Source organism: Gopherus evgoodei, chromosome 1, assembly GCF_007399415.2.
Source record: "Gopherus evgoodei ecotype Sinaloan lineage chromosome 1, rGopEvg1_v1.p, whole genome shotgun sequence".
In the NCBI taxonomy this organism is placed as follows: Eukaryota; Metazoa; Chordata; order Testudines; family Testudinidae; genus Gopherus; species Gopherus evgoodei.
In genome coordinates this window covers 98861756-98876604 of record NC_044322.1, presented here as the reverse complement: position 1 = coordinate 98876604, position 14849 = coordinate 98861756, and the positions used below count along the sequence as shown (strand labels likewise).

The following is a 14849-nucleotide window of genomic DNA, read 5'->3' as shown; positions in this document are numbered from 1 at the left end:
CTAAAATGTGCAGTGAAATTAAACATCAATGTACAAGAACTCAAAGTAACATTAAATTGCATTTCATTTGCTCCAAGCTTAAGTCACAGTCAAAATGTTTTATTATTTCAATTTATACTTTGTATTTGATTAAATAAAATTATGACAAATATAATTTCAGCTTCCTGTACTGATCATCTATATGTAAATTCACAGCCTAAAACTACTTTGTTACATGTAACCAGTGTAGCCTAATGTCTTAATACTTAACAACAAACATTCATGGCCAGTTCTAAGCAGGCTCCCCAGGAAGTTGGGGATAATTAGAGTGAATTGAATGAAGGGATGCAGTGAGTGTCCCTGCACAGCATCAGGTCAGCACCATGCACAAATTAAAGCCTATGACTAAAGAGTTCAATATCACTACACGTGAACCAGAAAATCTTGAAAATTATTTAAGCAGGCTCATATTTGATTCCTGATCCACTGTATCCTTAGTCACATGTGCAATTGTCAAATACATTTTTAAGTCAAATCTTAACATACAAAAATCTAAGAAAGTTTTCCCCACATTTTATAGGAATAATTAAATAGAAATGTTTTGGAGAAATTTAAGTGGATCATCTGCATAACACACTGGGTTGTTTTCGTTCGTTTGGGAGAGAAGTTATAAAACTGCAACTAAGCGATGATCTTCGCATTGGTTTGGGAGTGCCAAGCAGATTTTTAAATACTTATGTATTTTTTTAAAAAAGAAAATATTTGATAAATGAGAAACGTTGAATTGCAATTTGCAAAATGGTTAAACTATGATTTTTTTTAAAGCCATTGTCTATGTTAACATATCAGTTTTGGCATTCCAGTATTAGTACAAATCCAACACATATGAAGGCCTGTTTGTTATTTTTTCCAGGTAATATTTTAAAAATACCAGAGCCAAAATATTTTTTTTAAATTAAACACATTACAGTTAGCTGTTGGACACTGACATTAAAATACATGAAAGTAAGTAGCAAAATTTAGAATATTTTAATTTCCTTGATTTATTTTCTTTTAGGAGTCTTACTCCAATAGCATGATAATTTTATATTGTAAATAGAGTATGAAGTTGTCAATTCACATGGTGACACATAAAAACAGTTTGCTTTTTATGTGGTCTATGCATACTACAGGATTATTCAAGGAAAAAGAGGGTAGAGAAATGCACACACACATGAAGATTTATATAAAACAACAAAAGAGGCAGCCAAAAATATATTAATGGCAAAATATTCTGCTTGAGAAGCTAACATTCAAGAAGACGTGCTAAAAACATTTCTAGCAGACGCACAACTCCCTGATATAACAGGGACATTTGTTCTAAACCTGAGTTTTGTTTCCCATTTTTAATCAGGCTTTTAAGAGTTAGTTTGGAGAATTAAACCCTAATTCCTAGATTCAACAAGGTGTTTAAATTCATGCTTAAGTTTAAGCATATGATTTGTCCTATTGTAATTAGTGGGGCGAATCACATGCTTAAAATTAGGCATGCACTTAATTACTTCCTTGAATCAGAATCTACAAACACACGTTACTTTCTGGAATCTCTAATCTACCACATGTGAACTATCACAGATTCTGACAAATGCTCAGGTTTCACTATGCAGCTATTTAACTACACTTATTTAAAAAAAAAAAAAGAAAAAAAGAAAAAGGCTTTATGCAGGAGATTTTAATATCTATTTGAACACACAGAAAACAATTCTTAGATTGTAATAAATGATTTTGAACAAACATTGCCAAAATTAACTTATGCATTAGCTTTCATTAAGCACTAAGAGCAAGAACGTTTTAAGGTCCAAAACCTGCATGCATCCTTACCATAGAACCATAGACTGGAAGGTACCTTAATAGGTCATCTAGTCTAGGCACGTGCACTGAGGTAGAGCTAAGTGCTATCTAGTCCATCCCTGACAGGTGTTTGTTTAACCTGTTCTTAAGATTTCCAATGACTTGCGATTCCACCGTCTCCCTTGGTAATTTGTTCCAATGCTTAACTATTATTACAGTTAGGAACTTTTTACTAACGTCTAATCTACATCTTTCTTGCTGAAATTTAAGTCCATTACTTCTCATCCTGTCCTCAGTGGAGAAGGAGAACAGTTTATCACCCTTCTCTTTACAACAACCTTTTAGATACTGGAAGATGTTATGTGCCCCCTCAGTCTTTTCTTCTATTCTCCAGACTAAACAAACCAAATATTTTTCCCCATTCTTTCCTCAGAAGTCTTGTTTTCTAAACTTTTAATCATTTTTGTTTTTCTCTCTGGATTGTCTTCGATTTGTCCACCTCTTTCCCACCATGAGGTGCCCAGAACTGGAAGTATTACTTTAGTTGTGGCCTGATCAGTGCTCAATAGAGTGGATGAATTACTTCTCGCATCTTCCTTCCTTCCTCTTCCTAATACATCACAGAATGATGCTTGTTTCCTTTGCAATAGTATTACATTTTTGACTTGTATTTATTTTGTGATCTGCTATAACCTCCAGATCTTTTTTCTGCAGTACTCCTTCCCAACCAGTCATTTCCATTTTGTATCTGTGCAATTGATTATTTCTTCCTAAGTGCAGTATTTTGCATTTATCCTTATTGAACTTCATTCTATTTATTTCTGACCATTTCTCCAGTCTGTCAAGATGTACAAGCTTAAAACTTCAAGCACAAAAGCAATCTTACTGACTTAAATGGGACTACTCAGGTGAGTGAATTAAGCAGGTAAACGTTGGCAGGATCGAGGCCATTCTTACAGTAGCATATCATCTTAGGATAAAAAGTTAGACAAATATTTTTTGAGTACCAAACAAAACACACAAAAATGATACAGGGCTGGTCTATACTACGGGGGAAAATCGATCTCAGATACGCAACTTCAGCTATGTGAATAACGTAGCTGAAGTCGAAGTATCTAAGATCGAATTACTCACCATCCTCACGGCGCAGGATAGATGTCTGCGGCTTCCTATGTCGACTCCGCAACTCCGTTCAGGTTGGTGGAGTTCCGAAATCGATATAAGCGCGTTCGGGGATCGATATATCACGTCTAGATGAAACGCGATATATCGATCCCCGAGCAATCGATTGCTACCCGCTAATATGGCGGGTAGTGAAGACAAAGCCACAGAGCTTCAAACAGAACTGCATTCATTAGAAGTATTGTGAACGGAGTCAAAAAAGTGACATTTCTGTGTTTGTTTCTCCTTTTTTCAGCTCTCTCCCCTTTTTTGCTCTCTCTTCCCTTTGCATTCCTTGCTCACTTCCTTTCCCTCCTCCCCCTTGTTTTCTAGTTGTTTCCCTTCTCCCTCTACCTTCCCCCGTATCTTCCCTAATTGCTGGCATCTTCCCCATCGCTTGCTCATTGTTCAGCACCATTTCAGTCCTCCCCCTCTTTTGCTCTACCTCATGCGTAGGCATAGCAAAAAAGTAGAATTGAAAACATCCTTTATTAGTTTCAGTTTACCTGTTCTGCTCTGGCATGGTGCACAAAGCACAGACTCTCTGCATGTCAAGCCAAAGAGCTTTTCATGCCACCCTCTGGCATGAATGTCAGCATTTGTTGACTTTAATGGCAGCTGCTTGAGTAACTGAAGGAATGTGGCAAGGGCATGAACCTTTTGTATATCTGATTATTTACTGGCTCTAGAGATCCAACTTTAAAGACTAATTTCATACTAGCACTCGTGTGTCATCCCTCTATTACACTAATACCTGTTAGAGCAGGCATTTTACTTCTGTAACACATTGGATCATGATGAGTATGTTCATGTACTGTACCATGAATGAATTACGTAGCTTATAGCAAGTTATATTGAAATATGACAGTAATATCTAAACCATATACCCACAGTTATGGATAACTATTACAAAGCCATTATTTGTATCCACATTACAATATCACCTTTCAAGTTACCACACAATGATGAGCAAAGACACGCACAGCGACACTGCAAGCTCCCTTCTCTGAAGAAACCAGAAACATACATGCAGATTTTCTACATTTCTTGAAGAATCCAATAAATTTCTCTTTGTAAGCATTGTGAATTTCAGCAGTCTCCTCTGAAATTCAAGTTGCTTTAGCTTGTCAGTTATAAATACCTACACTAAGTGTGTGTTTGTTCTTTTAATTTAGCCATAACTTATTCCAGGCTAGACTTTGCAAGGGAGTAATTGTTTCCCTTCATTTAATTTCAAATGAAAAAATACTCGTTCTTAAACAACTGTTGAAACTGTTTGGACTTTGATTAGTTTAAATCATTAGAACATCAATTTAATCTCAGCTCTACATGTGGACAGTACCAAAGAGTGGAAGAATGTATGTTTTTAAAGTGCCTGACGGTTTCTGATCTAAACTTTAACAATGTTGCGCTATCCTTCCTCCAAAGTATGTATTTCAAACAGATACAAGGTCCTAAGATGCTAATGAAGCGTTGGGGGGGGGCATGAAAATGACACTTCACCATGTCATGTCTTACACCTCCGTACAAGCTGCTTGTATTCTCTAAAATTAACATATCTAGAACACATTTCATAATGACTAGATATTTTGTGTCATTGTTGGCATACGACACTAGAGTTTCTTCAAAAGAGTAGCTAAAAGATCTAGCAACATGTGATATCACGCATCTTTCTGCTAAATCAGATTTAAAGGCAAAATTTAGCAATCTGTGACACCATGTGGGTTTGTGACACTCTTGTGAGTGTGGATCCATAAATCAATCAACAGATTATACTCATCCACAGCATTATTTCTTCCCAATTCCCACATCCATCACAAATCCATTACAGAAAATATTTTATATTTAATTAGTAGTTCAACCACAAGAGAGGTTAGAATGATTATGCCTAAATAATTTATTTAAATGTTTTTGAATTAAGTATCCAAGAAACATCCGAAAGGAAAATGCTTATACAAATCTTCAGGTAAGACTGTAGCACTGTGACATGAATAGGGCCCTACCAAATTCATGTCCAAGAAAAATGTGTCACGGACCATGAAATTCGGTCTCCCACTGCGAAATCTGGTCTACTATACAGATTTGGGGGAAGAGGGGGTGGGGAGGAGACCAGCATTCCTCATATTGGGCGTCCTGACCCAAAAGAGAGTTGCAGGGGGGGTCACAACATTATTTTAGGGGGGCAGTCACAGTATGGCCACCCTTATTTCTGCGATAACTTCAGCGATGGACAGCCAGAGATGGGAAGCTGTCGGCCAGGCACCCAGCTCTGAAGGCAACACCCTGACAGCAGCAGCACAGAAGTAAGAGTGATAATACCATACCATGCCACTCTTACTTCTGCACTGCTGCCTTCAGAGCTGGGTGGCCAGACAGTGGCAGTTGCTGACTGAGGGCCCAGCGTTGCAGACAGCAGCGCAGAAGTAAGGGTGACAATACCATAACAACATGTCACCCTTAAATTCTGCACTGCTGCTGGCAGCGGCTCTGCCCTCAGGGCTGGGCTTCCGAGCAGCAGCCACCACCGCTCTCCAGCTGCCCAGCTCCGAAGGCAGTGCCACCACCAGCAGCAGTGCAGAAGTAAGGGTAGCCATTTCGCAAGACCCCTAAAATAACCTTGCAACCCCTCACACAACTCCTTTTCAGGTCAGGATCCCTGCAATTACAACACCGTGACATTTCAGATTTGAACAGCTGAAACCATTAACTTTACAATTGACCAAAATGGACCATGAATCTGGTAAGGACATAGACATGAAGCATGTAAGGTATGTTCTTTTTATTTTTTTTTTAAAAAGCATGCCACCTGAACTGTGCCATTTCAAAGCCAAAAATGCAGCTTGTGAGGCGTGCCTCATCATCACATGAGGAGGGGTGAGGGGAGGAAATGGATCTTGTGAACGTTTCTCATGGCCAGATATTGATCTCTGGAATTCTGACCTTGCAACAACTCCAAGTTAAATTGCCATCCTCCAAACGAAACAACTTTTGGACATATCCCATCTTTATAGTTAAGAACTCATGTGAACAGCCAAGATACTTTAGACCCTAGACAAGAACTACAATCTGTGCATTTATTCCCCATTGTCTTCATGTTATAAAGAGCATGGTGCCATAAATCTCACAAGAGCAGCACTGTCAGGATGAAAAGGCCATAAATACAATTCATCTTCAGAAGAAAAAGTTCCCTGCTTACTCAGCCAATAAGGCTACATCTACCCTATACATCACTGGCAGGAGTCTGTAGTGTATGAGTAGCTATATGCGTCAGTGAAAGGCTCTGGCAGAGAAGGAAGCAATGAGGAAAGGATTCAGCAGCTCCCCGACTACTGGAGCCCTTCATGGCCATAAGGAAAGGTCCTGGTTTGGGGAAAGGCTTCAGGAGCAGAGAGCTGCCTGAGCCTTTCCCTGCTGCCTCCCTGGAGACGGACTGGTACTCAGGGAGGCTGCTGGCTCGGCTCAGCCGGCACGGCGCTGGGGCCAGTCTGGCGCTCAGGTGACCCGGCGGCTCCAGCCAACAGCGTGGCTGGCCCAGCACTCGGGGGCCTGGCGCCTAAGACTGGCAGCGGGGCCGACCTGGCACTCAGGGGTAGGGGGCGGCAACTCTGTCCAGTGTTGTGTGGGGCCGTGGGTCTGGTTGGGGCAGGCCAGGGTTCCTCCAGTCGGGGGGGGCTCTCTCAGGGCTTTTCTTTTTATGGGTGGAGTTTCAGGGCTCCAGCATGCAGGGCGGGGCGTTGGGCATAAGGGGCAGGGCTGGTGGCTAGCCTCCCCAAAGCACAGGTTCACCCGCTGTCCATGATGCTACACTTATAAAATTAGGGAGCCGTGTAGTGTATGAACGTACTCAAGGATATACCCACACCCTTCAACCATGTTTTAGTTCTACTTGCCTCATCATCTACCTTGTTATTTTTACTCATGCCTGGGGGCGGGGAGGATATGCATATATGAACACTGCATCTACTAAAAAAAGGGGTGCAGTGTAGACGCACTCTAAATGTACTCATTCCATCCAACTTCTTTCTATGGTGCATGTGATGGAGGTGTCCACTCCACATCAGGCCAGGAAGTGTTAAGATGGTTAAATGGGCCAATTAATTGTTCAGGCTGCATCTGGGGAAGGAGACAGGGGCAGGGTTAACTAGAAGAGACTGCAGCCATTCTTCAGGAAAAGGGAGGTGTGTCTGGGACTAGAAGAAAATAGTCTACAGTTACTCCCTGGGATGGAGGAGTTTGGGCTGGCAAACCCAGAGAAGGGGGAAGAGCCAGAGAAGTATACAAAAGTGTCATAAACAGATAGTCAAGGGTTAATAGAACAGTGGTATTTCATGTCTCTTTTGACTGTGAAGGGTTAACAAGTTCAGTGAGCCTGGCTGTCACCTGACCAGAGGACCAATCAGGGGACAGGATACTTTCAAATCTCGAGGGAGGGAAGTTTGTGTGTGCTGTTAGTGTTTGGTTGTTGTTCACTCTGGGCGCTCAGAGGGACTAGACGTGCAACCGGGTTTCTCTCTAATCTCTTTGATAGAGTCTCTTATATGTCCAGAATAGTGAGTACTAGGTAGATAAGGCAAGTTAGGCTTATGTTTGTTTTCTTTATTTGCAAATGTGTATTTGCCTGGAAGGAGTTCAAATGTGTATTTCGCTGGAAGGAGTTCAAATTTGTATTTTGCTGAAAGGATTTTAATTTGTACTTGTATACTTAAGCTGGGAGGGTATTCCCAGTGTCTATAGCTGAAAGACTCTGTAACATATTCCATCTTAAATTTACAAAAGAAAGAAAAAACAGTAAAAACTTTCTTTAATTAAAAGCTTTTCTTGTTTAAGAACCTGATTGTTTTTTTATTCTGGTGAGACCCCAGGGGACTGGGTCTGGATCCACCAGGGAATTGGTGGGGAGATAGGAGGGAAGGGGGAGAGAGAGGTTAATTTTCTCTCTGTGTTAGGATTACTCTCTCTCTCAGGGAGAGTCTGGGAGGGGGCGAGAGAAGAAGGGGGGAAGGTGGATTTTCCTCTCTGTTTTAAGATTCAAGGAGTTTGAATCACAGTGATCTTCCAGGGTAACCCAGGGAGGGGAAGCCTGGGAGAGGCAACAGTGAGGGAAAGGGTTTACTTTCCCTGTGTTAAGATCCAGGGGGACTGGGTCTTGGGGGTCCCCGGGCAAGGTTTTGAGGGGACCAGAGTGTACCAGGCACTGGAACTCCTGGTTGGTGGCAGCGCTACAAGTACTAAGCTGGTAATTGAGCTTAGAGGAATTCATGCTGGTACCCCATCTTTTGGATGCTAAGGTTCAGAGTGGGGAATTATACCATGACAACAAGGCTCAGGGGAAAAGCAGCATAGTATGGGGTAGGTCAGACCTTGGCTACCAAGAGGGCTCCTGAGCCAGGACCTGGAGTAGAAGGTGGATCTGGGTTCCCCTACTAACCACTGCAAGAGTGGCATGGCCAGAGCAGTAAAGGGAAGACTGCCATTTTGTATGGAGGGACTTTAATACACCCCCGGGGGGGAAACATACATGGTGACCTGACCAGAGGGCCAAGTCAAGAAAAGGAAGCCCCTTATGTGGCAGGTGGCAAGAGGACGATGGGAGAGACACTATCAGAGGAAGGCAAAACACCTGGTCAGTGCTAATCTCCAGAGCAACCAAGACAAGCCGCCACAAGCAGTAAGTGCACCCAATGACTGTGCATAACATCCAGTAAGGTTAAATAGAAAGCGCAACCTTTGATTATTAAAACAGAGAGAATTCTTCAAAGATGAAGTTCTTTAATTACCAAAAACATTCTTTTGCAAAAAACTCAGGAAGCACTGTTCCCAAAATTCCAGCAAGTGATACTGAAGACACTGTTAATCTGATCTAAAATCTGATGATGATTTAACTGGCACAGTTCATCTGGATAACTTTCTAGGTTGCCTGGCTAGTTACTATTAATAGAAGGCACTAAAATATTTGTGTGATTTGGTGCCAGTACACACTGTTGTCCAGCCAGGCCATACTCAATCTCAGTTGACTAATTGTCCCAGTGACTTGTGTTGGAGAAGGAGAATGGTTTGTTTTTCCTAGTTTCATATCTGCAGATAACCCCTTATTTTTAGATCTTATTTAGGGTCACAAGTGGCAGGTTTTATATCCAGGATTTATGTACAATCTCTTAAGATTTAGAATTTAACTTTGCAGAATAAATGTAGTCTTCTTCACCATTAAGTCATTCAATTGCTCCAAATGACTAATATGTGTACACATACACACACACCCACAGTGATTTCAAAACCAATGATCCAACTATTTTTCTAAATATGGAAAGTTTTAGGGATAAGTGGGTGTACCTATATGTAATGTGAATACTTCAATTTGAATGGAAACACTTATAACTTGACTTCACCATTGTTTATAGTCTATAAAATGAAAAGAATTTAAAGTCATAGGCTATAATTTACGTTAGGCATCTAATACTACAAGTATACATTGACTATAAAATCCTTCATTTCTTTCACACAGAACACATTGATTTATATGACACAGAAGTGTCTTTTTCATTCTCCTTAGGGTAATTCCCACCTACTCTTTGCAAAAAGTGAAAGTTAATTTGCAGGGAGGGGTGGAAGAGAGGAAAAAAAAAAAAACATACATCTGATCAGCTTTTTAATCCAAAGTGCCAATATCACCTGCACTGCTTTCACACAAATCTTGCACTTCAGACAGATGCTGATGTCTACCATGTGACAGATGCCAATTACTTGAGTGCAAATGCCTAATTAAAAACAAAACAAAAAAACACACGCACACACTCCCAATCCCTCAGGAGATAAATGTCTGGGCTTCCTGAGTGTCCCAGCTTTTCAGACTAGGTCACGCTTTGTATCCACAGGTCTTCATATGCAGAATTCTATATTGCTGCAGGACACACAGTTACACTAAATGGCAGCTGGTTTTTCCACTCCCTCTCTCCATTTTGGATTCTATACTTTACTATCATATTTCATATTTGTATATATAGTCAGTCTTTGCCAGATCTGAAAAGTAATGAGAATTCTATCAGAACACTTCTGTTTGGTATCCTAAATAAATGGGATCTTGAGCGTTGTTTGGACAAAAATCTCAAACAAATTATACTCCTTTTTGGTTTAAATCAGTATTACGCGCCAACGGATGTTGTTCCAATGTAAGTGGATTCCCTCAAATGACTCAAATTGAATAATAATGCTCAGCAAGAGAAACTACAATTAGTTCAAGCCATAAAATGGGGTTAATGAGTAAACTCTTTGTAAGGTAGCTTAAAAAAAATGGGCATGGAAAACTCCAAAATAATAAACAATGAAATTAAGTTTGAATTCACTTCTTTGCAAAAATATACCTCATTTCTCTCTCTCTCTCTCTCTCTCACACACACACACAGAAAATATAATAAGTCTATAATAGTATGTACTTTTTAAATCCCTATCCACTGAGATAAATGCCATAATTGTGTGGTAAAGTGGGTGAAGTCATATCTTTTATTGGACCAACTTCTGTTAGTGAGAGAGACAGGCTTTCAAGCTTACACAGAGCTCTTCTTCAATTGTGTGGTGTATTTAACCCTAACATGAAATACTGGAATTATTTCTAAACTCTGTGAGAAGCTGAACTGTGAAAGATTACTAGCACAAATATCATACATTCCACATTGACTTTTAGTCAGCATTTCAAAAAACGTACAAATTCATTTAAGCATATAAACAAGTCAATCCTAAAGTTATCATGAGTAGATCAAACTGCAGTGCTGTTTTGAAGTGTACACAATCTAAACTGAGAGTCCATTAAAAAAAAAGTGTGTGTAATTTTAGTGAAATTGGTCTTCAAGGGCCCAGTCCTGCAAGCACTTAGTTGGTGCACAGCGTTTACTTATGTGAGTAGTCTCATGCAAGCCAACGATACTACTTAGTAAAAGACAATATGACCAGTAGTCTTCAGGATCAGGTCCTCAATTCGCAGTCTCACACCAAGTAGTCAGGAAAGTGAAACCTGCTATCAATTATGCTCTTTCTTTCTCCTAATTATTCTTATCCTGTAGTTCAAGGCACTAGTTCAGGCAGGCTTAGTGGTGCATCCAGATTATAGAGAGGGGCCAAAACCCACAGATTTCACCTAGGAGAGTAGATGGAATACCCAGTTTGGAGTCATCCTTCTTTAAAAAGGAAGATATAATAAGCAGGGAGGAAACATCGTGCTTCTGCTTCATATTGAGAGGAACCTACATCTATCTTTGGCATGGTAAGACTTATTCTTTTGAACAGATATGCACTTTCAATGTATGCAAGTCAAAGAGTGAACATCTCAAGCTACTTGCGACAAAAATGTCCTGTTTCATAAAGAGGAAAAAAAAAACATTCCAATTTTTGGATTTTTTAGTGAAGTATAAAAATGTTTTTTTTTTTAATTAAAATACTTATGAATATTTTGTAGAGTGAATAAAGCAACAGTCTTAAAATTAACTAGATTTGATACAGTGATTCTTTGTAAGGGAAGAAAGCCTGCATCAGGGTATGCTCATGCCTGTGTCAGAACTAATTCATAATCAGCAACATGACCTTCTAGAGCACTGAAGCAAGCTCACTCTTTACTACAGAACGCTTACCTAATGTCATCAACAACAGTACTCCTTAACAAAGCTAATTCTATCCTATCAATTATCCCATAACTTTCGCCTGAAATGTTTCAGTAATAAGTGTGATCCCACTTCGTAGTATTGCAGTCACACTGCCTGAGCACAGATTGAGATTGTCTGTGTAAACTAGAGCAATTACACACACACACCAGACAATTTCCATAAAAATTTAGCACCTAGATGCTACAAGTTGTTCTCAGGTGGGCCTCCGCACCCATTCTCAAAGCGCCACTGACTTAAATGGAGGGTCTGCTCTCACAGACTAAATTACAGAATCAGTGCCTTTGATTATAAGCTTTTTGGGCATGGATCACGACATTTTCTACCAGGCATGTAGTAGCACCTGGAATCCTTTTTTGATGTTCAATGAATGAATATTTATTATATCTTTTTTTTTTAAAAGGCATTTGTACAATTTAAATAGTAACCACTTTGTTCTCATGTTTAAAGATGAATGCCATCCAAAAATATATTCACACAAGTAAACTGTTTTTATATGAAATCCATTGTTCTACAGTAGTCTATACAAACTTTTGATTCATTAAATATACTTCATATAAAAACTTTTCCTGTGCTTCAGTATATTGTAATTCTTCTTAAACTAAAATGTTATATCCGATATCTAAAGGGTTTATTAAATTATGACCTCACTATACAATTTTCACTGAAGCTTAGCATTTATGGCGCTCAAAGAGTCATTCTACTCTGAAAAGTTACCTTCTCATTCAAAAGACTTGTTCCATGTATGTTTTCAATTATTTTGATACTCCCTCCCTTCTTTAGTCCTGCAGAACCAACCGAATTACAGGAGACTGAGCTGAGTTCTTTTCTGGCTCATGAAGCATCAGAATTGTTAATGAAGTTAGAGGGCGAATTTGAAGTTCCACATAGCATACTGAGGGCAGATGTTGGCCTGCAGAATCTTCATTACTAGTGTTGATACAAAAGCAAGAAAGAACACAGCTTGACTCTCAGATCCCATAAAGAGTTTGCAAGGCTGGCTGTTAGAGAAAACATCTTTATACTTGTTAACTGAGTAAATTTGCTCTGGAAGACACTGGAACACCATAAACCAGGAACCCCAGGATACTGTTTTTGGAGTAAATTTTCCCAGTAGAACCACATTCTAAAAAAAGAAAAAATGTACAGGAGAAGTGTTTCAGAACTGGCAGACACATGCACCTAAGAAGTCAGCACAATTCAGTATATGTGGTCTGATTTTACTACAGGACCACCAGTTGGACTGACATGTAAATTCAAAGCAGCTCGTTCTAAGTGCAAGAGAAGCAAGAGCTGAGTCCTGTCGATATCAATAGTATAATTATGTTCATTTAACCAGTTTATGACATTTATTTGAACTAGTTACAATCAATATGGTTGATTCCACCCAGCAGCTTTTTTCATAAAACCACGAAGTATCAACTATGTTTACACATACCCACCTACACTGACATCTAACTGTATTTGCACCAGTGTACTCCAATAAAGACTAGGTAGCTGTCGCATAGTGCTTTCCAAAAGGTGACCACAGAGCACCTAGCAGTCAAGCAGAAAGAGCATCATGTGGGGAAATGCATTCTGGAATCTCCTACTAGAGATGTGAGAGGAAGAACCATACTCACCAGTTACATGGGCAGTTAGGGGATCCCATTTATCCTAGGAAACAACAGCACTAAAACCAAGCTACAGGATAGCAATCATGCTATAGCCCAAATAGTTGTGCAAGGAGGGAACACACTATTAGCTGCCATTAATAGAGTTATATGTAAGTTAGCCGGGACAAGTCATTTTCAGTTAACCGTGTCACCAACCAGTTACAAACCTGGATAAAAGCTGTAGTGCAGACAGAGCCTTAGAAAATGGGGGGGAGGGGATGCAGAGAAGAGAGGGGAGAGGAGAACACAACACACTGTTTCATGCAGTATTTTCTTTTTTCTAGTTTTATAAGCAACATACAGTAGCTAAACAATGCTAGTTATATCATTACACTGGTCTCTGTTTCAACTGTAAGTAGAACTTACAGAGGTTTGCGCTTTGCTGCCTTAACACACACTACCATCTCTCTGTAGACCTAAAAGTCAACAAGTGAGCCTGTATCTGGAGTTACATGTAATAACATGCTGTATAACAGAACACTGGTAAAACAGTTTTACAGGTTACTAGTTGATCATCACCACAACCTCAAATTTTAGAGTCAGACTGAATTATCTTCTGCTGAGCACACATGGAGGAAGAGTGCCTGGGGCCCACTGTCTTCACTCCAAATCCTGGTCCTTGCTGTGCTAGCACAACCACTGGGTGAGTCTACCATGTACAGGGGCAGTAGATGCCCAAACTGAGGTCAGTGAGCCAGGGAATGGGAGAGGCCATGGCCCAGCTCCTTCTGCACCAGACAACAGACCCTTTACAAAAAAAGAATTTTCCAATCCTTCTTTCCCACATTACAAGTCCTATGGTCATTGCAAGAACAGCAAATTTTGGAGATTCATTAATCATGACTACAATGAAACTCCAAAGTTGCCAAAAAATACTGTATTCACTGTGCAGTCAATGTTACAGTTAATACAACTAAGTTTACTGAGCAATTTCCATTATAAACCCGAACCTCCCCCTTTTCACTTGCTTAGAACTTTTTGAACAATTCCTCATGGTAAAAATATTGTTACATAGTTGTGCCTCAGCAGACTCAGCTCAAGAACAGCTGGGCCTTACTGTCCATTGCATTATCCAATCTAGCTGCTATGACTCAAAAGAACTGCACCAGTCTGAAAGTAGCACAGAAACAGGTTATTGATATTTAAACAGTGTTTATTTTGGAGTACTATATAATCCAACCGTGAAGTATAAAAAATGAAAATGGTCAGTTAAAAGTGTCAAAATTACTGGTAGGAAAAAAATCACTTGGAGCATTCCCAGCAGACAACTGCCAAGATTATTACAGTTTAGCATAGTCCCAGATCCAGCCTCTTACTAGTCATCGCAAAAGCATGTGCTCAGCTCTCATTTCCATTTACACAGTTCAATAAGAAGTGTTAGCTTTATAGATTAATTGGGACCATCTAAAATATTACAGTTTAGCTTAAAAAATTGTTTTCCTTTACAAGAGAGAGAAACAAGGAAATTAAATGTAAAACAACTGCCTTCCTATGGGAGTATAAAGTTGCATGTTCAAAACATAAAAAATAAAGCTAAAAATACAAAAATGTTAGTAACCATGTTACCTTCTTTGCA

At 39.6% G+C, this 14849-nt stretch overlaps 1 protein-coding gene across 1 annotated transcript in view; it reads right to left on the bottom strand.

Moving 5' to 3' along the window:
- Positions 1–14849, bottom strand: part of PCCA (propionyl-CoA carboxylase subunit alpha) — a 430643-nt gene that overhangs the window by 366143 nt on the left and 49651 nt on the right.